Here is a 25659-nt window from a genome sequence, read left to right on the forward strand (position 1 = left end):
GAGCCGAAGGCAGAGGCTTAACCCACTGAGCCGCCCAGGTGCCCCGGCCTCCTAATTTCTACAGGAATGCTGACAGGTTGCTCTGGACATCCCAGAGTCTGCTCATACTGTTCCACCACACCTGCCCCCAAAGGCTCAATTTCCAACCCCTCTTCCTCACTTAGAGGGGCTCATCTGTAAACACAGTGCAAGGAAACCAAAAGATTCAACAGAGGCAGCTGCTTCTCATACGGTCCTTGAACTTGTTTCCTTTGGGCCTTGAGAGAAATCTGGTCTCTTTTAATATGGGGAGATCTGCCTTGAAGGAGTTCTGGACCTCATACCAAATACGCTGGTACAACAAATCAAGAACAAAGAGTGAAGAGTATTGTTAAAACTTACGGGCTCACTTCCTACAGGTGTCTGCTCAGATCTCACTCCCCGGAGAGGCCCTTCCAGACCACTGTATATAAAAACACCATTTCTATCATTCTCTATTCCTTTACTCAGCTTCATTTTTTCCCTAAGCCATTTATCACAATAATAAACAAAAAGCCTCTTCCAGATTTCCAAGCCCCAGTCCAGCGAGTGTGACACGGCCTATCCTATCATCGAGGGCACGGACACAAATCTGTGTCCTAGGGGCCTAGAGGACAGAGAACGGGCAGAACTCTGCCATACACTTGTATGCTCCCTAGTGCCTAGCTCAGGGTCCTAACACACTTCCGGTCTGAAGGACGGGAGGGAGACAATTAGGAAGTATGCTTCTGTACCTCAGCTTTGTAAGTCATGTTAAACTTCAGGATTTCTGTAGGCGCTTGTTTATAAATAAAATTAGATTCACCCCAAATCGAGTTACTCTTCATGGTCGGTTAGTTATTACTGGGAATTTAAAAGCACTTATTTGGATAATATCCAGGTCATTTGGAGTTGGCATCTCCTAAAAGTTGGACCATTATAGATAAACACCCATGCTGGGCTCCAGGCATCTAAACTAGCAATATGGTTCATTTCCTAGAATATCTGATGAAAGGACCACTCCTTCCTTCATCCCCTAAATATAGCCTTTCTCAAGACAAAATATCTAGTACATAGCATGCGACTGCATTTGTGTCCCAACATGGGTTTCTGATAACATACCTCATGCTGCTTTTAAAAATCAGATAGATTGGTTAAATCCTTTTAAGAAAATTAGGCAAGCAAAGATGCCATTAGTTCTAGAAACCCATCACATACATCGCAGAAGCACAATAATTATTTTTAAGGACATTCTTTTTTATAATGCTTGTCATTTCTGGGTATTAGCTCAAACAGCCAGAACTTGGAACCTCTTCAGGAGATACCCTTAGTATCAGAGATAATATAACTCATCAAAAAATTGGCTGGTGGTGTTTTATCTCCCATTCAATTCACTTGTCAGTTTTATATAGGATGACCATATAATTTACTGCCCAAAAAAAGACACTGAGGAGGGTGAAAAGGACTCTACTAATATGAATAATGATATCAGCACGACAAGCCGGGCACGCAGTAACCCTAGCTTTCTATCTGATAAAATATAGCTTCCCGAGGAGCCACGCATGTCCTGAGCCAGACTCCAGGGTCAGTGTGCCCAAGTGCTGGGAGGGAAGCCTGGAAAGAGAACAGCAGAGCAAGATCAGGGATCAGTAAACTTTTTCTTAAAGGACCAGACAGTACATCTTTCACCTTTGGGGACCAAGAGGCCACACTAAGGCTCTTATGTAGGTACGTGCATAACCATTTAAAATGCCACCGTTTAAAAATTTAAAAGCTCTTCTTAGCAGTTGGCTGGATTTGGCCTATGGGCCGACGTTGGCCAACCTCTGAGCTAGTGCGTAATAGATATTAAATACCGAGCTAAGAAGTTTGGATTTAATTCTGCGGCCAGTAGCTTACAATAGTTTCTAGCAGTATCTTTATTTTAAGAGTAGAAACATGTCCTCAAAAGAAAGCGTCTCTGGAAGCCCAATATATATGCAAAACAGATAAAAACGGGTCTGCTGTGTTTGAAATGGGAATGAGTGCAAGAGAACATCCCTCACCCCCAGCGAGTTCCCCCTGAGTGGTCCTGCTGATTACAATTTAAAAACCACAGCCCCAGTCAGGGGCTGCTGTTAAAGACCTCTGTGGAGAGGGGTAAAGCGATCGCAGCTGTGTTCTGCAACAGTCAGTTTGGGCATGGTATGACTGAGGGGCAAAACGCCCAGGGCAGAGATGACCAGCGAGGAGGGTCCTGCCTGGGAAAGCACCGATGCGGAGGTTTCCCAGGGGCGGGTCTCAAGGGGGATGAAGACATCCGGGCAGCACTGGCTTTGCAGGGGTGCAGCCTGTGCACCCTCAGGGGGTCCCCCACTTGCTTTAATGCCCTGCTGTCACCATCTTGAAAGTCTCAGCAATCTTCCCAGCAGGGCCTTGCATTTTCATGTGCACAGGGCCTTGCAGATTACACACCCATCCTGCACCCGAGGGAGCTGGTAGGAGCCTGTACACATGTGTCTGCACCTTTCGACTGCAGCACTGGCCAGGGCCACTCAACCTCATCCCTGGGGACCAACGCTGTCTAGAAAAAGCGTAGGCCCCTCCAGCCCTTTCTCCAAGGCTCAGACCACCCCTCTCATGGGATGCTCTGCCCCCTCCCGGGCACTCCTCTGGCTTCTGCACCCTGCAAATCCCAGGCATGGCTGATTGGCCCCAAATCCAAGTCTCTGAATTTCCGTCTCAAGTCAAAGACTGACACACTGCCCGGTGCCCCGTGCGAATCCTGCCAACCAGCAGTCCATAGATGTGAACTCCTAAGGGTCCCTCTGGACTCCACCAGGAGCAGACGCTGAGATAAGGATTCAGGTTCAAGGATGCTCAGTGAGGCTGGGAGATAGTGACGAGGAGACGGTCAGGAGGGATGTGGGCCACCACCGTGGACAGCACGGCGGGGAGGGCCGGAGCCTATGATTGCACTTGAAGGCTTCTCCCCCAACAGGCCAGCAAGCTGGGGTGCTCATCGGCAACTCCACCTCTCCCCAGAGATGCTGGTGGGCCATGGACAGGCCAAATGCCCTCCTCACACAGAGGGAGACCCAGAGCTGCCACCATCCACAGAACTGTCCGTGGGGTGGCCTCTGGGTGGCCCCAGGAGCTCTGATGATGGCACCCACAGTGTCTGCTCCACCCTCCCAAGCTGCTAACAAGGAAAAAGACAGATTTGGGGAAGAAAGGGGACTTCAGAGCACTCCCAGTAGGAGAGCATACCTTCCGCTGGTCCGTCAAAAGAACTCCTGGCACTCCTGTTCTGTGCCCAAGTCCAGCTGGTTCTTACACCCTGATCCACAGGCTGAATTTACAACCAGCCGGCGTCAGACCCAGCACCAGGAAGGAGACAGATGTGCTCACCCACCAGAGGCCAGGACCCTCTCCTGCTAGCTTCGTACCAGCAGTCTGCCTCCCAGTTATACACCCAAGAGAACCGAAAACCTGAGTCCACACAACAATGCGTAGAACAATGTTCATAAAAACATTATTTATACTAGCCTGGAAACGGAAACCACCTCAGTGCCTATCAACTAATGAAAGAATAAACAACATGTGGATATCCATACAATAGACTAGCATTTGGCAACAGGAAGGAATGGACTTTGGGTACACACGATCCCATGAAGGAACTCTTAGAAAACATCAAGTTAAGTGCACAGAGCCAACCGCAAAAGAGAGCAGATTGTAAGAGTCCATTTATGCGAAATTCCAGGATAGGCAAATCTAGAGAGTCAGGGAGTAAATTACTGGTTGCCAGAGGCGGGGGGTGGGGGCGGGGCGGTGCGGGGGACAGAGGACGGAGGAGCAGTGAAGACGGACTGGCAAAGGGTTTCTTTTGGGGCTGGTGAACACATTCTGGAATGATCATGGCAATAGCTGCACACCTCTAAAAACACACTAAAAGGATCACCACGGTGGCTCAGTCAGCTGAACATCTGCCTCTTGATTTCGGCGTGATTTGTAATCTCAGAGTCATGAGATGGAGCCCCTTGCTGGGCTCCACACTCAGCGGGGCGTCTGCCTGAAGATTCCCTCTGGCCTTCTCCCCATTTGTACATTCTCTGAGTAAATAAAATCTTTTTTTTTTTTTAATCCTCAGGGATTTTACCCTGTATCCTTTCTTTTTTCCCCTTAAAGATTTTATTTATTTATTTGACAGAGAGAGAGAGAGAGATCACATGTAGGCAGAGAGGCAGACAGAGTGGGGGGGAAGCAGGCTCCCTGCTAAGCAGAGAGCCCGATGCGGGACTCGATCCCAGGACCCTGAGATCATGACCTGAGCCGAAGGCAGAGGCTTAACCCACTGAGCCACCCAAATGTCCCTTTACTCTGTATCCTAATACATTATCAGCAGTTGAAAAGGAACATAAAATACGTCCCAATCTGGAGTTTAATTTTTAACCCATTTCATGTCTATTTGATAGAAACGTACTTTATGGTTCATTTCTTTCTTTTTTTTTTTTTTTATGTTAGTCACCATACAGGACATCATTAGTTTTTGATGTAGTGTTCCATGATTCATTGTTTGCATATAACACCAGTGCTCTATGCTCCTTAATATGGGCTGACCCATCTCCCCAGGCCCCTCCCATCTAAGACTCTGTTTGATTCCTGGAGTCCATAGTCTCTCATGGTTCATCTCCCCGCCAAATCCCCCCTTCATTTTTCCTCTCCTTCTCCTAATGTCCTCCATGCTATCCCTTATGTTCCCCAAATAACTGAAACCATATGATAATTGACTCTCTCTGTTTAACTTATTTCACATAGCATAATCCCCACCAGTCCCATCTGTATTGATGCACCAGTTGGGTATTCATCCTTTCTGATGGCTGAGTAATATTCCATTGTATTGTATAAGTGGACCACATCTTCTTTATCCATTCTTCTGTTGAAGGGTATCTCAGCTCCTTCCACAGTTTGGTTATGGTGGACATTGCTGCTGTGAACATTTGGGTGCATATGGCCCTTCTTTTCACTACATTTGTGTCTTTGGGATAAATACCCAGTAGTGCAATTGCTGGGTCATAGGACAGCTATATTTTTAACTTTTTGAGGAAACTTTGCACTGTTTTCCAGAGTGGCTGCACCAGCTTGCATTCCCACTAACAGTGTAAGAGGGCTCCCCTTTCTCCACAACCTCGCCAACATTGGTTGTTTCTTCTCTTGTCAATTTTTGCCCTTCTAACTGGCATAAGGTTTTGATAAAACAAAAAAATAAAAGCATACTAAAAAAAATGGGTCACCTGGGTGGCTCAGTGGGTTAAGCCTCTGCCTTCGGCCCAGGTTATGATCTCAGGGTCCTGGGATCGAGCCCCACATCAGGCTCTCTGCTCAGCAGGGAGTCTGCTTCCCCCCTCTCTCTCTGCTTGCCTCTCTGCCTACTTGTGATCTCTCTCTGTCAAATAAATAAATAAAATTTTAAAAATAAATAAATAAAATACAATTTAAATAAATAAATAAATAAATGTTGAATTGTACACTTTAAATTGTTGAATTATGCAGTGAGTGATTTCTATCTCAAAAAAAGTTGCTATTTAGAAACTAACATGAAATTCTAATATAAATAAGCAAATCGACAATAGCACTGCCTCTCGGAGTGTCCACCCCGCCATGAGGAGAGAGGACACTGAACAGTAAATGCAATAAGTCAATGTTACACTTCGTTGTCATGGAAGGTGGCCAGGGCTGGGAGGAAACCACAACGCAGCGTGCGGACCTAAAGAATCCGGGGTGGCAGTGAGAGCCACCGTTTTAAACATGGCAGTGAGGGCAGGCATCATTGAGAAGGTGACATTTGGGCAAAGGCTCAAAAGAGTTGGCTATGAAGACAGCTGGGGACAAGCATTCCAGGCCAAGGGCACAGCCGGGGCAAAGGCCCTGGGGCTGGGGCGAGCGGCGCATTGGAGAAATAGCTCCAACTCAGCTGGAGCAGTATGAGGGCAGGAGGGTGGGAACGAGGCCAGAGAGGAAACCGGGGTTCCTGGGGGCCCCTGTCAGGCTGAGGGCACGCTGAGCCTTGCCGCTGCTCAGATGGGATGTGTGGCCTCAAAGGGGGGCCATGGGGCAGCTGGAGTGAAGGAGAGCTCCCCTCTTCCCATCAGCAGCTCGCTCAGCTGGGGATCAGGCCTCTGCCCACGGTGCCCTGAACACAGGAACCAGGTCAGCCAAGCCCACCCAGGCAGAGGAGGGGGTCCACAGTGGGGACTCAGCCAAGCTCCAGCCCCCAAAAGCCAAAAATGAGAAGTCGGGAAGCAGCAGGCTGACAGGAAACTGCAATTTCACCATCTAATAACCCAGCATGTTTGTGATTTTCAGGTTCCAATTTTCGTATCGTCACGGTCAATTACAGGTCACAAATGATTTCCAAAGTGGGCTGCCCGGGAAGACGGTTGCGCAAATCCATTTCCCGCGGTCTTCCCGCTCCAGGGCCGCTCAGAGCTCTGGGAGCCAGAATGACGGGGAGAAGGGAACGGAACAGGCCCGGGGCCCCAGGAGTGTTCCCAGCCCCGGTCTGCTGCCTATGCACCGTGTAATCCTAGCCCGGGTCTGCTGCCTATGCACCTCACCTTCCGGAGCATCTCCTTACAGCGAAGGCTGGACCTGACTCCCCTCTCAGGGATGCTGCGAGTCACCCCCACAGTGGGAAGCACCAACTACCACTCTGACCATGTGTCTGTACTGAGCGAGAACGGTCAGTCCTTTTAACAGCTTTACTGAGATAGAATTTGCATACAAAAAAAAAATCTACATTCTAAATGTAGGATTTAATGATTTTTAGTGAACTTACAGAACTGTGCACCCATCGCCACTATCTGATTTTAGAACATTTCCATCACCCTAAAAAAGAGCTCTCCAGTGTAATCCTTTGAGGTCAGAGTTCCCTACATAATAACATTGATGCCATATAAAAACAAAAGAGAAAAATCGTGATTAAGTTGAATCACAGGAAACTGCCATTTTTATAGGTTAAAAATGTTCAAATATTGGCAACTTCATGTAGTTTAGCCTTCTCTAAAAAAGAACACTCACAAACACAGTACGGTAAAATTTATAGTTGGCTTATTAACTCATATAATATGTGATTGCCTGTGAATTAATTGCCCATTGGGAATTACACATTCTATTATTGCACAGAAAAACATAGATGTTGGATTTTGTGGGTGATCTAAGAGATCTGGGATTTTTCAAGGGAGGAATTTTGACTGTACCGTTTTCACCTGAGGCATGGTCTTTGGAAACACACCTTCACAGGGACTGCCCAGTCTTGAGCCAGCTCAAGCCGGCGTCTTTGATTTGCAGTTGGGAAAAATGAAGCTTGGAGAGCATTTCTGCGCTGCCAGCTTCCCCAGCAATGCAAGTAAAACTTTGCAAATGGAAACACCTTGCATTCATAGTGTAAGGGAATTATGGTTTGGACTTTGTCATCATTTTGCATGCTTACTTTTTTCGTGGGGGAGGGCACTCCATCCCCTACAAGAGCCTAAGATCCATGAAGAGAGATGTCAAACTTTCTTTAATCTCTATCCCCCCGTGCTTAGCTGTACCATTCTTGGCCTATAGTACATGCTCAATAAATATTAAATAAGTGAAATCAATATGATAGGGAGAAAAGACTGATTCATAACCACCCCCTCCCTACCTCCTCCCAGTGGCATCATGGTAGATACTAATAAAGAGAGTTTGTGAGAAGAAAATGATTGCACCCACAGGTGCAGAAGTCTTTTAGATCAACATCTAGGAGATCCGTTTTGAGCCAGTTCTGTATCTACTTCTGCAAGGGTCAGATACCTTCATTTGCAGAGAACCCGCGACAGGCTGCCCTCCAGCACCCAAGTTGGGAGTTTCCCAGCCAGGGAAGGGACAGGAGAGAAACTGCCCAGAGAAGCAGGGACACTAGATGCTGAAGCTGGGGAAGACACCCCCAGCTGGGCTTTCCAGGGCTTGCCGACCACAGCTGTATAGATGGAAAGAGGGGGCTTGGGGGAAGAGTGGGGGCAGGATTACTGTTCGAAGCTCAAGTAGGTTCTAAAATTCCATGGGAGAAGACACTACAAGCTCCCCTCCCACTAACCTCTTCCCTAGCTCCACCAAACTAAATGATCAAAACCTAAGACACTGATCGAATGCGGGTGCTGGTGGGCAGGGTCACAGTGTGAAAACGTGTGTGTGGTTTTAGGGACAGACCCAGCTTCAACGAGATCCTGCATCAGGAGTTCTGTCACCATCCCCACTCCTAACAAAGCCTTTGTGCATCTCCTGCTGGGTGCCTGCTTCTAGCACGTGACCCCCCCTCCCCCCAGTGAAGCCCATGTGACAAGGGGAGGGGCTGGCATTTCTAGGTTCATCACCCTACACTCAGTGTCCAGAACATGGTGCAGCTCTGCACGCAGAAGCACTCTATACACATTTGTGGAATGAGAATTTACCATATAAACAGTCCTACTCGGTGGCGGCGGGGGGTGGGGGGGCTATCCCCATTTTCACAGATCGGGAAACTGAGGCTCAAAGAAAAAGTGTAAGAGCAGCTCTGCCGATAGCAAAGCCATTTTCAACAACCTGCCCTGGTCCTGTGGATTAAAGGACAGAAGAGAAGGATTGGTGGGGAAAAGAGAAGATAAAGGAAAGATGGAAGAAGCTGCCAGAACCCAAGGAATTAAATTCCTATTTGAATTAAGTTGCAGGGGCGGGGTTGGGGGTGGCGGTGGGAATACCATTCTGGTGGGTAGAGGTATGTGCTGCCTATTGTCAAGAAATGAGCATGACATGCTTTTTGCTTCTTCATCTGCCATGGCAACTGCAAGGCTTAGAATCAGATTTAGTTGCTTGAGTAAGAACCAGTTCCGGAGTCCAGGAGCACCTACTGCTGCTTCCCTCCCTCCCAGAGAAGCGGTTTTCTGATTTACGTTTCTTTTCTGCCCCATGGAAACACCCAGTCCCTGCCCTAACCCTGAAACAGCCTGGAGGACTGTCCATGTATTGTATCAATTGGTCTGTTCTTGGATTCCTTATTTTTCACTAGCTCCACACGGATCATGGGAGTAATACCCCCCCATAATTAGGCATCATAAGGATAATGATTTCATTAAAGCTCCTTTAATAGGTTCGGACATGTGCAAGGGAAGGTGTTATACAACACAGTCAAATGCTTTATCACCTTGTGATAATTGGAATCGCTGAATTACAGTAACAGAGCAACCAAAGGTAATTTCCTATTTGGCCAAAGCTGTCTGGCCTCCCCCAGGCCTCCAATTATCATATTTCTTCTTGGAATCACGTCTCCCATCCACCCAGAAGCTGATGCAAGCTCCAAGTTATTACGGTGGACCCTGAGCTTGCACGGGAGCTGTGAAGTTCTAATTTTCTCATTACACAACCTCATCTGTCAGCGATTTACTGGCGAGCCAGCCCTGTTCTTTAGTTCAGGAGATAAATAGGCATAAACAGCATTGCGAGCAGAGAAGCAAATAAACATTTGAAAATGATCAGGCCCGGAGAATCTTCTATCTGATAGCGTTGTGGGTCAGAGATAACCAGAACGAAGCGCGGAATGAAACATGGAGAAAAGGCTAAACCAAATTTGCCCTCTTTCACTCCGAACCCCAATGATGGCAAGAGGCAATTTCTTGTGCTACATGGAGAGTCTCGGATGGTTCTTTAGACAGTGCTGTCAAACGCCAGTGAGTAAGCTGGTGTCAGGAGACTAGTTTACACTAGGCGCATTCATTCATTCTCATTTAATGAGACCAGAGTGGCATGTTACAAGCTCTTTGTAAGTGTCAGCTATCAGCTTCTGTTCATTCACGTGAATGACTCGGTGCTTACTTTGAGCCCAGGAACACAAACATCAAAGGTGCAACTATGAATTCCACAGACATAATCATTGCCTTCAAGTTATTTCCTGGTAGGGACTGATTGATTGTGTCCCCCCTCCCCAAATTTGTAGGCTGATGCTTAATCCCCAATGCAAAGGTATTTGGAGGTGGGGGCTTTGGGGTGATTAGGTCGCAAAGGTGGAGCCCTCACGCATGAGTTTAGTGCCCTCCCGCCTTCCAGCAGCTGAGGACACAGCAAGAACCCAACCATCTATGAACCAGGAAGTGGGCTCTCATTGCATACCAAATCTGCCAGCACCTTGACCTTGGACTTGCCAGCCTCCAGAACTGTGAGAAATAAATATCTATTGTTTAAACCAACCAGTCTATGGTATTTTTGTTATAGAAGCCCAAATGGACAAAGATGCTCATGGTCTGGTAGGGCACAGAAACTGTGTAAGTCATCCTACAAATAATGGTATTGTTTCCGTTATAATGAATGAAACAAAGAGTAAGAACAGGTGAAATGGGAAGATATAACTAAGAACATGACCTAGTTTGGTGTAGGAGGAGAGGAGCAAAGGTCTCCCTGAGAAGTGACCTTTAGATGAAGACTTAGAAGATAGCTAGGCTAAGAGGTAAGAGGAAGAGTATTTCAGAACTAGGGACTAGCATGTATGAAGATCCTTAGGAGGAAAGAGCTTGGTGTAATAAGGAAAGGGACAGCCTGCCTAGAACTTAGTAAGCTCTGATGGGAGGTGATAGACACAAGATCGTATCATGATAAGAGTGTGAATTTATTCACCAAGCAAATGGGCAGCCATTGAAGGACTTAAACAAGGATTGGCTGACTGAGCAACCACAATCTGTTGGATGTCTAGACATACTGACCAGTAGCCAATCTATCCAGAAATATTTATTTAGAAACTCTTATATGAAAACTGCTTGTGCTGGGATGGGAAAATGCAAAGAAATCTCTCACCGCTGGCTGAATTTTTTAAAAACAACAGTTTGGCCAAGGCATAAGGTTCAGCAGAGAACTGGAGAAGGATAAGGTTGGAAGAATTGTGATTTAAAATGCTAAGACAAAGAACCTAGATTTTTCTTTTAGAGAAGAGAGAAGAGGGGCAGAGAGCAGGGAGAAACTAATGTTCATTGATTGTCTCTCATCTGCCAGACACTATGCTGGATATTTTATGCATAGATGATATCATCAGATCATCAAAACTCTCAGAAATTAATTTAAGCTGCTCTATTCAATCACCCTCACATCATCACACTTTTCTGCTTTGAACACTGAGACTGAGACGTATTCAAAAAATTGCCCACGTGGAGCTCAAGGTGCCAAGCACAGTCTTCCCATCCTCACATTCTTCTAAGACATTCTAGCCTTGACCTCATCCTTGCTACCACAGAGATAGCCCCACCCACACACCTCTGCAGATACAATTGCTCACCCCCAGAACCCTGGGCGAGGGGATCTGGCTTCACAGATAGAATAAGGTGATCAGGACCCCAGCTGAGAATCTGAACATAATAAGCCAGAGTATAGGTCAGCTGAGAGAGGAGAGGAGTTCAAAACCCAAGCCTGAGCCACGCAGGTCAATGCTGAAGTTGTGGGGAGCAGAAGAGCCCCTCCACGGGAAAGGGCTGGCAGAGCACAACTATGTGCAGAGAAAAGGCAGCGCAGCCTCACTAGGACAGAAGGGCAAACTTAGGATCTTTTTTAATGGCTAATATGGTAAATGTTATGTATATTTTACCGCTATCAAAAGTGATTTTTTAGGGCACTTGGGTGGCTCAGTGGGTTAAGCCTCTGCCTTCAGCTCAGGTCCTGATCTCAGGGTTCTGGGATCAAGTCCCACATCAGGCTCTCTGCTCAGCATGGAGCCTGCTTCCCCTCCCCCGTCTGCTGCCTGTCTCTCTGCCTACTTGTGATCTCTCTCTCTCTGTCTGTCAAATAAATAAATAAAATCTTTTTTTTTTTAAAGTGATTTTTTTAAAGATTAAGAGACTGTGCATTCACTCATGGATTCCCAAGTGCCTAAAACAGTGCCTAGAACTTAACAGGCATTCAGTAAATATGTGTTAAATGAATACAAGCCAAAAACTTCCGCAGAGTTTTTATAAGATACGCAGCAGATAGAAGCTGATTGAAGCAATAGAGTTTGGAATTCTCTCTCTCTAACCAAAGTGCTCCATCCAGAGAACATGAGACTCTGAAAAGACTAGAGGAGATGCCCTACTCCTGCCTTATTGTAAACAGTGTAGCTTTTTCCTGGCACAGGCAAGCAAGAAAGTTACAAGACTGAGTAAGAAAAAAAAAAATCTGCAGTAAAATTTTTAATTCATGTGCAAAAAAAGATTAAATTTCTACTTAAAATTAAAAAAAATTCACTGAAGAAGATTAAAAAAAAAATACCAAAAGCTTTCCTAGGATGAAGAAGAAAAACAATGACAAAAATTATAAGAAAAGGGACCCTGGATGGTTCAGCTGGTTAGGCAGCTGCCTTTGGCTCAGGTCATGATCCCTGGGATTAAGTTCTGCATCCAGCTCCTTGCTCAGCCGGGAGCCTACTTCTCTCTCTCTCCCTCTGCCTGCTGCTCCCCCTGCTTGTGCTCTCTCTCTCTCTCTCTCTCTCTGTGTCAAATAAATAAATAAACTCTTTTAAAAAATAATAAGAAAAAAGATCATAGACATGGAGGACAGACAATGGCAATACAACACACAGATAACTTATTTCTTCCCAAATAGTGCAGAACAGAAGTCATAGTAAGAAAAAAAAAGCCGAATGCTCTCCCAAACTAGAGAAATAGTAATCTATAAGAAGATTATCTGCATTTCCTAGACATTATTTCAAAAGTCAGTTGAAAGATACAGATACCTAGATGCAATTTGGAAAATGTTGTGACCCCAGAATTTTAGACCCAGAAAAGCTGCCATTTTTTAGTATAGAGGAAATAGAAAAACATTCTCAACCAAGAACTAAGAAAATGTGCCACCATGCATCCTTCTGGAATCAAACTTGAGATGAACACTAACTAGTCAAGATGTGATATAAACTTAACAATTCAGCTTTGGGGAAATCAAAGTATAAAAGGACAGTGATGAGTTTTGCAACCAGTTAAAAAGGAGAAATGTCTAAGTGATACTTGCAAATCTGTTTCTAAAATAATGTAAATGTCAAAAATTATTCCTAAATATGAATAACTTGATGCAAGACACAGATCATGTTAATAAACCTCCAAAAAATTAAGGGCAAGAGAAAACATGCTTACATTGTATATTACGTAGAAAACACTCACAAACACATTTTCATCCTTTGTTGTAAAATAAGAAAAACATCAGTTAAAGAAAGCTTTTGAAAACTTAATTTAAAAAACCACTATTCCAATTAAAATACAACTTCCAAAATAATGTTATCTTCCAAAATAACATGTTAAAAATATAGAATTCTATACTAAGAAATAACACAAAGAAAAACAAAAATGAGGCATAAAAATTAAAAGTATAAGACAAAGCTAAAGAAGTAATATGAAATGGCTTGAACAGTAACTGTCAGTGTGTTAAATCCCACTATTAAAAGACAAAAATTCTCAAATTAACTCAGACAAAATCCAATTACAGAGTTTTCAAAAGACACAAATGAAGTGTCTTTTTATATTAAACATAAAAAGGGCAAATGTGTATTAGGCACATGCAAATTTTCAAAGCGTAATTACAACATTCACATCAGATAAAGTAAATTCAAGGCACAAAAATATATTAAACAAGAGAGTCAAGATTGTCAGATATTGATAAGTCTAGGCTCCCTAATGAAGATTCCACTGTCATGTCTTAGTCTCTATTTTTCTAGAAGAACAAGGGACAAAGGCTTAAATTCAAGGACATAGAACATTAATTACAAAAATTGACCAGAGCCTGGACCAAAGCAACAGGCAACAAATTTCTAAGGATTTAAATCATGCAGAGTAAGGTCTATCAGCAGTAAAATTAAGTTTGAAATCAGGAACAAGTAATAACAAGAAATTCTCGTGTGTTGAAAATAGAAATATGCTTGGGCATCAGGGTGGCTCCGTCGTTAAGCCTCTGTCTTTGTTTGGCTCAGGTCATGATCCCAGGGTCCTGGGATTGAGTTCCACATTGGGCTCCCTGCCCAGTGGGGAGCCTGCTTATCCCTCTTCCTCTGTCCCTCCCACTATTTGTTCTAATTTTTAAAAAAATTTTAAATAGAAATATGCTTTTAAACAACATGTGAGTCTTGGGAAAAAATCATTAAGGAAATGAGAAAATATTTTTATTTAAATCATAATGAAAATATACCAAAATTTGAAGGATGTAACTGAAGCTAGACATTTTTTAGGGGGAAAAAAACATGAGCAGAAAATCAAGCAGGAAAAGATTCAATCTCAAAAATTTGGGAAAAGAAGAGAAAATTAAACCTGATTTTTTAAAAAAAAAGTGCAAGGAAGAAAACAAGAAAGTTAAGAGCAAAAAGTAAAAAAGTAGTAAAACTAAAATATAGAGTGCCATAGAGCACCTCACAGTAGAGAAAGATTTCTGACACTGTACATGGAAATTGTAACCCGAATAGAAAAAAGGGTGATGAGTTGTCCTTATCAAAAACTATCATTAAAATCATGAAAAGAAAAGTCCAAAGAAGAAGTTACATCAAAAACACAAAACCAACAAAGAACTCATACCCAGGATATTTAGAGAATTCTTATAAATCATTAAGTCAACCCAAATGAAAAAAGGACTGAAGACTTAAAAAAGTACTTTCAAAAAAAAATCCAAATGGGCCCCCTTAAAAAGTAAGAAGATACTATCACTACTTTACTAGTCATCAGAGAAATGCAGATTAAAACTAGAACTGGATACCAGTACGCATTCACCAGAATGACTCAAAATCAAATTTCTAGCCATGCCAAGCCAAGATGTTTGCAAGGATGGATACACTGAACACTGCTTAAGATTTTTCTCTCTCCCTCCCCCTCGGTCCCTCCCCCTCTGCACACTCGCATGTGTGCATGAAAGGAAGGTAGGAAGGAAGGAAGAGGGAAAGAAAGAAAGAAATGGAGGACAAAAATGTTTATAATAGCATTACTCATAAAAGGCAAAAGGCAAACACTGGAAACAAACCATTTAACCCCAGTTCACTGTTATCCATCATCAACTCATTAACCCCAAAGCTAGAGAGACCCATTAACCAAGATAACCTGTTAGTAGTCAGATGAATAAACAGCAGTATGTTCATGTACTAGAATAAAAAACCAAACTTCAGTATATTCATATAATGAAATAAACAACAATTAAAATGAGTGAACTACAGCTACACATCATAAAATGAATTTTACAAAGATAATGTGGAGCCAAATAAGCCAGAGAGACAAAAATGAACTGCATTACTCCACTCATATAAAGTTCAACCAACAGGAAAAACTGAGCTATACCGGTTAGGTACATGGGTAGGAAGTAATACTAAAAAGGAAAGCAAGGAATTAGCATGAAAGTCAAGATAGTGGTTCTTGCAGTTGGACTGAGGTACAAAGGTAACTTCTGGAACACCAACAATGATCTACTTCTTGATTTGGGTGGAGGATACGTAGGTGTTTGCTTTCTGATAAATCATAAAAACTAGAAAAATAAAAATTAGAAGTAAAAATAAATTTAAAAAAAATTTGTAAGGGATGTGGCCAATGCTGTACTCAAGGGAAAATTAACATAATTCAATGTTTTACTTTTAAATAATAATGAATATAAAATATTCTTTGGGATGTCTGGGTGGCTCATTTCATTGAGTACCTGACTTTGGCACAGATTATGATCCCAGGGCCCTGGGATCGAGCCCTGGATTGGATTCTGCACTCATCAGAGAGTCTGCTTGTCCCTCTCCCACTACCCCACCTTCTGCTCATGCACTTTCTCTCTCAAATAAATAAATAAAATCATATATATATATATTTTTTTCACTAAACCTAAAATTCAAATGTTAACTATAGAATAGAAACTCCAGAAAATCTGAGAAACCATGCAGTAATTTGTTCAACATAAATGTCTTGAAGCACATATAAATTAATAAAAATGCAAATATAAGTAATCATTTAGAAATGAAATTTTATACCCACACACAGCCTTCAAGGTGGGTTTTGCATCATAAGGAGGATATAACCAGTTGATTAATGGGATACAATTTCTATTCTGAAATACAAGACCACAATTTGCATTAGGTAATAGATTATAAAAATGTCCAGAATTCTCCATCCCTCACTATAGCCCTGCCCTTTGCAATACGACTTTTTACCTCCTGCCTTCAAGAAATAGAGTCTTCTTTGATCACTAGAAGGTGACCCTGTGCAGTTTCAAGCATAGGCTTCCAGAAGCCCACACACTTCCCCTTACTCTCTCAAAGTCCTGCACATTCATTATGTGGGCAAGCCCAGGATGGCCTTCTGGAAAATGAGAGAAACTGTGGTAGAGATAAGACATCTGAGCTTAATTAACCAGTTCCCAGGTAGTCTGGCAACTGACCGTTCATTCAACACCAGAAGAACCTCCCAACTGATCCTAGTCCAATTGCCAACCAAAATATCGTGTTGATTTTTTTTTAAGGGACTGTATTTTGAAGTGGCTGGTTATGCTGAAAAAGCTGAGAGATACACATTATGGGAATGATGACTGGCTCAGAATTAGACAAGTTGAAGTCTGAAAATAGGAAAGCCAGCAGTCTTTTGCTGGAGTCGTTGAATATTATCATAGGAAGATATGTGTTTATTTATCTTCAACTCCTATGGTTCTCTTTTGCCGCTGACTCTTGTAAATTGCACCTCAAACGCAAGTGTAAGGTCAAGTTCAACAGTGACTCAAGGAGAATGGAAGGCTCCAGCTCGAGGGAATGTAGGACAAATAAGGAGATATTTGGGGTTGTTTCTGTCAGTATTGATAAATCAATTTTTCATTTGTAGTTTGTGATAACAAAATATGCCTGCAGAAAGAAAAATAAGTAAACCTTTATTATGACATTTCTTTAAGAAGAATTGCTTCTTGTGGGTCTAAAATTCTCTAACTTCTAACCCTCTTTTGTCACACAAATTTTTTCATAATATAATCTTTGAAACACAGTGTTTCAAACATTATGATGGTTTTATGCCAGAAAAGATAGTAAAAAGAAATTAAGAAATGTTTATGGGATTTTTCACCATAATAGGTACACTCCTTTTTACTCATAAGAAAGCGTTATGTATAATCCTATGCTAATACATGTAAAATTCTCCATAAAATAAATCTTGGTAATTTATATTTTCCTAAGAAATATTTGAGAAGTTGGAAAACTCTAGCAAACCATTATTCATTTAAAAAATGTTTTTGAAAATGAGAGCAAGCCTGTACTCCAGTGATCACAAGTATCAGATACCTGATTCAAATTCATCTTGGCACAAAGGGAATTATTGGGAGGATAAAGGAGCATCCCATGTACCTGTAAGAATGAAAGTCAGCTCTTAGAGCTGGGTGTCAGGAATGGCTGAAACCAGATACTGGCATCACCAATATGCTCTTGATTTTTTTTTTTTTTCTCAAAGTATTCAATGCATTCCATCCTTCAAATGTCAAGGATCCGGCTGAGCTATAATTCCTGATTCCTCCTCTCAAGGCTCTCACAATCAAAAGGGGATTTCCCCTAGTCCCTCTCTTCCAAATCAAAAATCCGAAGACTCAACCAGCTAGAGTCAGGAGAGCAAGATGCCACAGAACCGTTGCAGCCCCTGGGAGCCCACTGGTATATACTGGAGTCATTTCTGGAGAAGGGAAAGCTTATCATACAGTCAGAACAAATTACCTCTGTGAAAGGAGCAAAACCCAAGCGATTTTATGGGCAAGTTTTTTTAAATGTTCAAATAGCAGGTAATTACCATAATAAGCTCTCCCAGAGCACAGGAAAAAATAATAATAATAAAAATAAAAGACCATCTCCTCTATTTTTCCAAGTTAGCAAAATCGTAACACCAAAAAAAAAAAGAAAGGAAAAAAATGAACACTTCAACTTCACATATGAGTACAGTTGCAAAATAACTAATGAAATATTATCAAATATAATTTAAATTAAAAGGGTGAAAAATATGAGAGACATCTTTTACTCAGGAACACAATAAGGATGCTTATTATTATTTAAAATTGTCCTAGAAGTGCTGGTAATGGAAGGAAAAAGAGAAGGGGGGTAGAGAGAGAAAGAAAGAAAAAAGAATATTGAAAAATACACAGGGGTGCCTGGGTGGCTAAGTTGGTTGAGCGTCTGCCTTCGGCTCAGGTTGTGATCTCAAGGTCCTGGGATCCAACCCCACATCAGGCTTCCTGCTCAGAAAGGAGTCTGCTTCTCCCTCTCCCTCTGCCCCTTCCCCTTGCTCCTGCTCTCTTGTTCACACATGTTCTCTCAAATAAATCAACACAATATTGTTTTAGAAAAGAAGGAAAATACACAAAACAACAGTTATTGCGAATAATGCCAATTTCAACTTGGAAACCCAAAAGAATGGACTTTAAATTATCAGAATAAAATAGTTCATTAAATTTGGTGGTTATAAAAATAAATACAAAAAAAAAGTAACTTCCCAAGTATGAGCCATAACCTGTCAGAAAATAGAAAGGAAGTAATCTCATTCTTAACTGCAACAAAAAATATGAAATATCTAAAAATAAATTTAATTAGCAACAAGACTCTTGTGAAGAAAATATCAAACCTTTACTGAGGCCATAGACTAAAATCCCTTCCCCCACAGAAGACAGAATGATAGATGTAATCATACAAAATATAACTGATCCCAAATCGACTACAAATTTCAAGCAATTAATAAAATTCTAAGGACTGCTCTGAAGTTTAACTGCTAGAAAAAACATCTGGAAGAAGCCAAAAATTTTTTGGAAAATGAGGAAGTGCTGGAAGAATGGGAGACAAGAGATACTGCCAAAAGGTAAAACATTATATAGAATTTCAGTTATCAAACCACTTGGGTGAAGAACAAGATTAAACAGATCAATGAACACAATAAAAAGCTTTAGTATAAATATTTAGTATATGATAATGGCAGCATTTTAAATCAATAGGAAAAAGCTCAGATTACATGACTATTTAGAAAGGGAAAAAAAATGACTATTACCTGTATCATCCACATACCAAAACAAATCCCAGATGTAGTGAAGATTTTTAGACACAGGAAATGAAATTACTTAAGTGTTAAATAATATATGTGTAGAGATTTATATAAGCGTGAGTTCTAAGAAAGCAACCAAAGGAAGGAAAGCCATCAGTAATAACTTGATTGATCTAGCTACAAAAAAATGTAATATTTCAGTATGTCAAGGAACACTACAAAGAAAATTAGAAGCCAAATGACAAATGAGAAAAATAATTGTGAGGTTCAGGCTAGACAGAGGGTTGATACCTTTAATATTTAAAGATCTCTTATAAATTAACACAAGAAAGAGGCGGGGGTGGGGCATACAGTACAAAATTGAAGGCAATCTGGTGCTAGGAATTTCATAAAGCAAAACAAAGGACCACTAAGTACAGGGGGAAAGTATCTACCTTCCCTGGCAGTCAAATCAATGAGACGTCAAACAATAATGGGACACTGTTCCTCCCATTCAGTGAACTGACAAAAAAAAAAAAAAGGAGAGAAAATGAAGTCCAGTATTGTGCAGAATGTCAGGATGCAGGCATTCTGATGGGGCAGAAACTGACACTTGGCAGAAAACAGTTGAGTAACCTACAGTAGAAGCTTCTTAAATTTCTACACCTCCACACCCTATTCTCTCTGCTTTGGTAATATGTTCAAAATTTTCTCACACAAAAAAATATTTTTCTAAAGGTGATAGGCTTTTACCTTGTCCTTTTACCTCCAAAAGGTAACCCAAAGAAAATAATAAAAGAGGCGCATAAGAGGTATGAGGCGATTATAGATGGTGATGAAGGCAGTGATGCTGGTAGAGATAATCGGGACTTGAAATGAGATGCAACTTTTGTTTCAAATGCAAAGAATTTCTTTGACTTCTTATGTCCATATAACCCGTGACTCCCAATAACTGGATGGAAAATGAAAGTCCTGCCCTGCTGTCAGAAGCCCCTGAAGTTTCTGAAACAAACATGACCCCAAGTCACCTGTGCCCAATAAATATCAGTATTTCACATTTTCATCCTCCTTTAACATCGTGGAAATCTCCCCTAAAATTTAGCATCAGAAAGAAATGAGAAGGGCGCCTGGGTGGCTCAGAGGGTTAAAACCTCTGCCTTCAGCTCAGGTCATGATCCCAGGGTCTTGGGATGGAGCCCTGCATTGAGCTCTCTGCTCAGCAGGGAACCTGCCTCCTCCTCTCTCTCTCTCTCTCTCTGCCTGCCTCTCTGCTTACGTGTGATCTCTCTCTGTCAAATAAATAAATAAATAAATAATCTTTAAAAAAAAAAAAAGAAAAGAAAGGAAGAAATAAGAATCTGAGTCTGTTTCTTTAAGACGATAGTCATGAAGCTCACTGCAAAACCCATTTGATCTCTGTCCTTCTAGCAAACTCTGTGCCTTGTCCTGTCACAGCACAAGAAAAACAAACAAAGCCAAAAAAATAAAACAAAACAAAACAAAACAAAAATGAAAACCATCATGTGGGATAGGACCTTCTCCCTTACAGGCAGGCTGGAGCCAGGTCCCCCACTCTGTGGTTCTGGTTTGATATTAACCATGGATGGATGAAGAACTGCTTATCTTTTTTTTTTTTTTTTTTTTTTTTTTTTTGGCAGACAGAGATCACAAGCAGGCAGAGAGGCAGGCAGAGAGAGAGGAAGGGAAGCAGGCTCTCTGGTGAGCAGAGAGCCCGACATGGGGCTCGATCCCAGGACCCTGGGATCAGGACCCGAGCTGAAGGCAGAGGCGTTAACCCCCTGAGCCACCCAGGTGCCCCAAGAACTGCTTATCCTCCAAGAATCCTTTATGGAAGAAAACCTATCCTGAAAGAACATTCCTTTCTTCTTCTGGGCTGTCTCGGCCTTGGCTCATGTCCAGGAGCTTGGATGGATGGTTCTGGGGTAGTCTTTATGAAACCAAGTCCAGGCGCTGTGCAGTGGTATCCAGAGGGCAAAACTTCTGGGTGTCTATCCATTTGCTGTGTAGCTGCCCTGCACGTTTAAAGGCAGTGACTTGCCTTCCATATGAACAATGTCGACTATATGAGCCTGCTAAAATGAAAACCTCTCTGGCCTTTCACAAAGGCAGGGAGAAAAGAGTAGGCTTTAAGCAGCTCCCAGATGGGTGCCATACTGGGGTCCTTTTGGACTTCTCCCAAGAATGCCCGGAGGAAGATGAGACCCCAACAGAAGGAATGGGATGCCAGATGGCCAGAAGAAAGATTTGATCAAGGAGAACAAGATTCAGCTTTGGACACCGGCCAAGTCAGCCCAACAGGCAGAGACCCCCAGTAGTAACACCAGGTCACCACAGCGCCAGCCAAGCAAGAGACTTCCTGCACCATATGTCTTGTCTCTCCGCCAATCCCCACCCGAGAGAAGCCAGAGCTGAGGGGTGAGGGGAGGAAGAGGGAAGAAGCCAACCACAGACAACCTCCTTGCTGGTTACACGTTTCCAGTCTGAAACAGGAATAAGCTGGGAGAACAGAGAGGCTTGAACTTCTTTTCCTCCTTCCTGCAACTAGAATGTGGTATGTGACCTAGTATCAGGCAAGCAGATGCTCTCACCGGGATGCTGAACCCCAAGGGAGTGACACAGAGGTGCAGATAAAGTTGAGAATGTGTTCATGGCAGCAGGGGTTTCATCAAGACCCCAGGGCGGCAGGAACCAGCAGCCACAGCCTCACCAGAGCATTGCCATGGTCCCTACTGCCCCACTGCCCACCTGGCTCTGAGCCTTCCAAATTCTTCCTGTGAGCTACCCGCTCTCCCACCCATAATTTCTATTCTGCTTAAATTAGCCATGATTATGTTCCACTGCCTCTCTGACACACCCAACTGTACTATTTTTATCTCCTAGTGGCTCCTCCCTCCCAGGTGCCGCCATCTTCCCGCAGAGGCAGAGCAGCTGGAGACCGGAAGTGAGGCATCCGCCATGAAGCAGCAGACACTCTCACGCTGGGATCATCTGAGGAGGGTTCAACAAGGGACCACTTCCCTAGGTGTGAGCAGGTTGTTGGTGCCAGACCCTAGAATTAACAACAGTGTGGTCGCTACCCTTTCTCAGCTCAGACAAGGAAGCGAGAGCACAGATACCAGAACTTGAAGGAGCATCACAGGAAAGGGGCCACCTTGGGAGGAATATTGACCTTCAGTCGGGAGGTACAACCAGCCTGTGGCAATTCCTCAGAGGAATTTCCCTGACCATACTCTCCTCCCTCCCTACTTCTGATCTCCTGCCAGAGGTCCCCACGGACAGGACTCACTTGGCAGCCAGAGGGCCCAGGACCCTCAAGAAGCAGCCTCCCGGGAAAAGAACAAGGAGGAGGAGGACAGAGGGGAGATCTGAGGGATGGGGAGGCACTAGGCAGGCATTTGGTAGGAACATCTAAGAAAAGAGCTGCCGGTGATCCCCACATGCCCACGTGTTTATCTAACCTAGGTTCCATCACCCCAGTCCTCCTCTAAGCAACCCCAGGTCAAAACTCCCCCAAGACACAAGAACATACTTCCAAGGCACTGGGGTCCACTGCCTCAGCCTCTTTCATCTGTCCCAAGGCTGCTTTGTCACCTCTGTGACTTCCTTCCCTTCCGCACCCATACTTCTACTGTAGCATAAAGACTCCGGCACAGACAGCGGAGACTTTTTCAGATCTGCAGACAGATCTGGAAGTTACTGTTTCTGCCAAAGAGCCAGGGGCTGTAAACCCACAGTGGGACGCAGAGACAGCCGGGAGATGTAACAGCCTCAGATCACAAGGCACTTAGACCCAAGAAACAAAACAGAGCAATAAACCATGTGAGCCGTTTGCCATTTCTGCAAGCAACTGTGCTAAGACTATTAGAGGAACACGAAATCTCTTTAAAACACAGTTCACCAGAATCCTGTACCTGAAAATACGAAGATGGTAAGCAACCGCCACTGGAGAGGAAGAATGCTTTGAAACCACGGAGTATGAAGTGCTGCAACACAGGAAAACCAGCCTTACCACAGAGACCACCGTGAGAGGCCCAAGCAAAGCAGTGAGAAACACCGACCCAAGAGCCATTTATCCAAATTTGCACAAATATTTACCAAGCATTTTCTGCATTCTAGGCACTGAGCTAGGATTATCAAAGGCCAAATGAGCTAGAACAGAATAGTTGCTTCTAGCTGTATCCAATTATGCCTTTCCGCCTTACCCTGGGGAAGAAGATTTGGGGACCCCAGCGACAATAGCTACCGTTTATTGAGCATCTAGAAGTGCCAGGTTTGGTATCAAGCATGTCCTGTTCTCCATAGCCCTAATCCTAGACAGGGGCTCCCCTTACCCCCGTCTTACAGATCGGGTTCAGGAGTCCAGGAACTGGCAACAAGTCACACAGGAAGAAGTGAGGCAGAAGGAGATACCAGAGCCAGGACGGGCGGGGACAGAACTTCGCTGACCGTGTAACCCTTTACAGCCAAAGAGGTAGGTTCGGGCTGCTGTGGGGACGTAGCTGTGGCAGGAGGTGCAGAGGGAGACACGCTACACTTGGACACCTTTCCAAGAGGCTCAACTAACATTTCAGTCTCATTGACTCCCCCGCTCCCCGCAATCACTGTGTCCGCTCACTGGTCCTCGGCCACGAGACAGTCCGCGGACAATGTTTAGTCAGAAAATATTGACACTTGGACATTTCAGTCAATGAGTACACACATTTCAGTTGGCCCATCTGTCAGGAACACCAAGGACATACGGAAGTGGGGGGTGGGGGGGGCAGGGCGTGTCTGAGAGACGATGATGATATCTAAAGAAATAATTGTAATTTGTTAAGATAAAATGACGGCTTATCTACATTTTTTTTTAACCTAGAAATGATCATGGGCAGGGGGCAGGGGGCAGGGGTTGGGGGGGAGTGCCATAGGGGCTCTGCATTCAGACCTCCTGGGTCTCCATGGCAGCTCGAGCTACAGGGCTTGGAGAGGAGCCCTTCACTGTCCTAAACCACATGGAGGTAATAACACGCATCTAAGAGGTCCACCGTTGGCCATCGAACAGACACCTTCCATGAACAGACACCCTCCATTCTCCGTAAGACCTGCTGACGGGGCCATGGTGCTAGAATGTTCACAGCTACCAGGCTAGGCCCCTTCTGGGACACCTGCACCTGTACCTCTAAGAGTCGGCTTGTTTCCTTTGGCGCTGGCTCCGAGCGTGCTGATGTCTGCTGCACCTGATCCCATAATTACACATTTTCATTAAATATCATCTATAAAAGTCAACATGTCCATTAAAAACTGAGTTTTGATTATATGACACAAGGCAGATCACTTTTTTAAAAATTCTACAGAATTCACAGTTTGGGGAAAACATAAGTCCTAGAAGGATTCTGCTCTCAGATTGCTGCACACCCTCAATTCTTGGCCACGTCAAAGAAAGCCAAACTAGGTAGCATGAAGGATACAGAAATTTAGAGGAAGGAAGGAAGGAAGGAAAGGAGGGGGGACAGAGGGGGAAGAGGGGAGGGAGGAAAGGGAAAGGAAGGGAGTAAGAAAAAAGAAATAAAAGAAAGATTTGTGTTCAAGGAAAAGACACTGACCCCCACATCAAGAGACTGGTGCATGCACAGACATTTATAGGCTTGGGTTAAAATTAAATGTTGAAGGTGTGCTCGTTTTGTATGATTTCCTGCCTTACTCACTTTTTCAATTATCCTGCCATAGACTTGTTCTAAACAAGAGGATCTCTCCTGGACCTACCTCAAAGGTGAGGATTAAATGGGAAACTCCAACAGCCTGTGCCATGCACGTGGGAAGCCCTCTGTAGAGCAGAGGAACAGTAAGGCGGGCAACAGCCGCTCCAGAGCAACGAGCTCAGTAAGCACATGGCACATCAGCTATTAAAATGGGTGGGAGTCCTAGTGGTCTCGTTGTGTCACCAATTTGTGGGACACCCACCAAGTCATCCTGCCTCCTGTCAACAGTAAATGGGGACATTGGGACTCAGTGAGACTCAGACTTTAGGGTACAGGCACATCACCTGGGGACCTTTTACAAGGCGGGCTCTGCCTGAGTAGGTGTGGGTGTGGCCTGAGACGTTGCCCTGGCAACAAGCTCCCCGCTCCTGCTTGCAGATCTGTGGTCCACACCTTGAGTATCAAGAGCCGAGAACGTAATCCTCAAACCATAGCACGCATCAGAGTCACCTGTTTGGGTTTTTCTTCTTTTTCCGTTTTTTCTTACTTATTCAAATATAGATTGCTGAGTTAAAACACAGAAAGCCTCGGGGCACCTGGGTGGCTCAGTTGGGTAAGGGTCTGACACTTGATTTCAGCTCAGGTCATGATCTCAGGGGCCTGGGATCCAACCCCACACGGAGCTCTGCTCTCAACAGGAAACCTGCTTGAGGATTCCCGCTCCCTCTTGCTCCTCCCCCCCCCCCAAAATAAATAGCTCTTTAAACACAAAGTAGGTCTGGGTGGGGCCCAAGAACGTGCCTTCCTAACACGTGCTCAGTGACGTGGATGCCGCCCGTCCAGAGGCCAGACCCTGAGGGATACTCTCTTAGAGGATCTCTAAGTGCTCTGACAACATGAAGCAAAGACTGGAAATGGTACTTGACCTTTCAAGTCTCATAAGGCATGGTGGTTGTGCTGCAGGAGGAGACCAGACAGGCTCTTGACATCCCAAA

At 43.8% G+C, this 25659-nt stretch overlaps 1 long non-coding RNA gene across 1 annotated transcript; it reads left to right on the forward strand.

Annotated features, from left to right (window-relative positions):
• The first annotated feature begins 21936 nt into the window (after nt 1-21936).
• On the forward strand, nt 21937-24204 carry LOC116596505. Its single transcript, XR_004288144.1, has 3 exons — nt 21937-22008; nt 23331-23457; nt 23931-24204. It is a non-coding gene; the product is annotated as an uncharacterized LOC116596505 (long non-coding RNA).
• Nucleotides 24205-25659: the final 1455 nt, after the last annotated feature.

The sequence above is a fragment of the Mustela erminea genome, chromosome 7 (genome assembly GCF_009829155.1).
Source record: "Mustela erminea isolate mMusErm1 chromosome 7, mMusErm1.Pri, whole genome shotgun sequence".
In the NCBI taxonomy this organism is placed as follows: Eukaryota; Metazoa; Chordata; class Mammalia; order Carnivora; family Mustelidae; genus Mustela; species Mustela erminea.